A 2,223-nucleotide genomic window follows, 5' to 3' on the forward strand; every position below is an offset into this window, starting at 1 on the left:
TCTCTCTCTCTCTCTCTCTCTCTCTCTCTCTCTCTCTCTCTCTCTCTCTCTCTCTCTCCACTTCTCGATGGACCCTAGAGACTTCCAATGGGTGTCTGGGACTTGACATGGACCCAGAGACCCACACAAAGTATTTCCCCTGATGGCCACCAGGTGGCACTCTGTGGCCTCCAATGGCTGCTTGTTGTGCTCTGGGCAGTGTGTAGCTTTCTTCAGACTGGTAGGGTTTTTTGTTGTTGTTTGTTTTTTGTTTTTTTTTGAGCTGCCTCCAGCACATTTTGGAATTCCCCATTGCAGACAGTCACGCTTCCGTCTGTCTTTCCTGCTTGGTCTCCCCAGCAGCTTTCCCCTTCTTTGGGGGACCCCTTTCCCTGTAACGTGTTCACTTCACAATGATGCTACCTCCGAGGTAGAAAACACCTAGCATTCCTTAGGAAGGACCCACTCTGAGCCTCTGAGACAGAAGAGGAGGCCTGGTGCTGCTCTGGGCTCTTGTGGCCTCCTTGTGTCCCTGCCACAGGGAAAAAAAAAAGTGTCTCTGCTCCTGATCTCCAGGTCTGGTGCCTGCCAACCACCTCTGCCTGCCTGCCGTGGTCTGTCATGCCTTCTAGGTTGACACCCCGAGTCTCTGCAACCTCTGTATTCCCTGAAGACAGCAGAGTGCAAAATGTTTTGGCTAAATGTCATTGAACAGAACAAAGTAAACAGATGACAGAGATAAGAAAATATTCAAAACTAGAGTGGCTGTGACCATAAAAGGAACAAGGTGTTGTAATGCCCAAGATGATAAAGTCAGACTGGATGCAGGAGCTGCCTGGAGAGGCTGGGGGGCAGTGTCGATTTACACTGTGGCACAGGCTTTGTCGGGGCACAGGGGAAGGACACAGGACACTCTGGTGCAGGGCAAGGCGTGCACTGTCGCTTGGAGGCAGAGACAAGAGACGCCAGTGTGGAGCAAAGGCCTCTTGGCTCTAGGGGAGTAGCTGGGGACTCCAATCCCCTCCCCATCCAGTCTGCTTCCTCTCATCCTGGGTCATGTACAAACATCTCTCCCAGAAGTCTCAAGGGGGGACGGGGAGGGGTAACCCATCAATTACTTAACATTGTTTATCTGGGGTGCTGTCTGTGTGGTGTTGGCTATGCGTGTGAAAAGAAAAACAACGAAAAACCAAGTTGGAAAGCACCTGAAGATGGGGATAGTCATTCTGGGCTGGCGTTCATCCTCAGGGGAGTCTAGACAAGGCCACTGAGTCATGTCACTCTCCTGAGGTGGCAGAGGACAGAGATGACCATGTAATTGGTGGCAGTGGGGTGGGGAAACCTATGGTAATGACAATGGCTAACATATGAAACACTAGCCTCGTGGCAGACACGTCACAGAACGTGTCTGCCCCTCCCCCTCCCACTGAGGGGGACACTGACCACTGTCCATCTGTACCTCGTAGAGCCAGACAGGGCCTGTCAGGGATGTGCCTGGGTCACAGGATTGGGCAGTGCTCCAGGCAAAGATGCAGGTGCTTGAAGGTGGGGCCCTGCTCAGCCACTTGGATGGACTGAATGGCAGGAGTGAGGCAGCCTCTGAGGGAGAGTTTGCTCCTCGAGCCCAGCTTGGAGGTTCCATGTGAGCAGGATATTTGTTATAAGAAGCTGGGACAGACAGACAGGGTGGTGCATATCTATAATCCCAGAGGCAGGGGACCCCAAGTTCCAGACTGCTTGGGCTGCATAATGAGAATCTGTCTTAGGAAGGAGAAGAGGAGGAGAAGAAAGAGGAAGAGGAGGAGAAGGAAGAGGAGGAGGAAGAGGAGGAAGAGGAGGGGAAAGACAAGAGGAAGAGGAGGGGTAAGATGAGGATGAAGAGTAGAAGGAAGAGGAGGGGGAAGAGAAGGAGAAGGAGGAGGGAGGGAGGGAGAAAAGAGAGGTGAGGAAGGATAGGGGAGGAGGGAGAAGGAGACAAAGAGAGGAAATCACACAGGTTAGCATGGAAATTGTAGGGAAAGAGAAAGAGATGGTGTATATTAACTTCCCCCAAGAGTGAATCTCCTCATCCATGGAGCCTTTTAAGAAGTTTATTTCTGCCGAGCTGTGGTGGTGCATGCCTTTAATCTGAGTTCGAGGCCAACTTGGTCTACAGAGTGAGTTCCAGGACAGCCAGGGCTACACAGAGAAACCCTGTCTCGAAAAACCAAAACGAAGAAGGAGAGGGAGAGGGAGAGGGAGAGG

Source organism: Mus caroli, chromosome 15, assembly GCF_900094665.2.
Source record: "Mus caroli chromosome 15, CAROLI_EIJ_v1.1, whole genome shotgun sequence".
In the NCBI taxonomy this organism is placed as follows: Eukaryota; Metazoa; Chordata; class Mammalia; order Rodentia; family Muridae; genus Mus; species Mus caroli.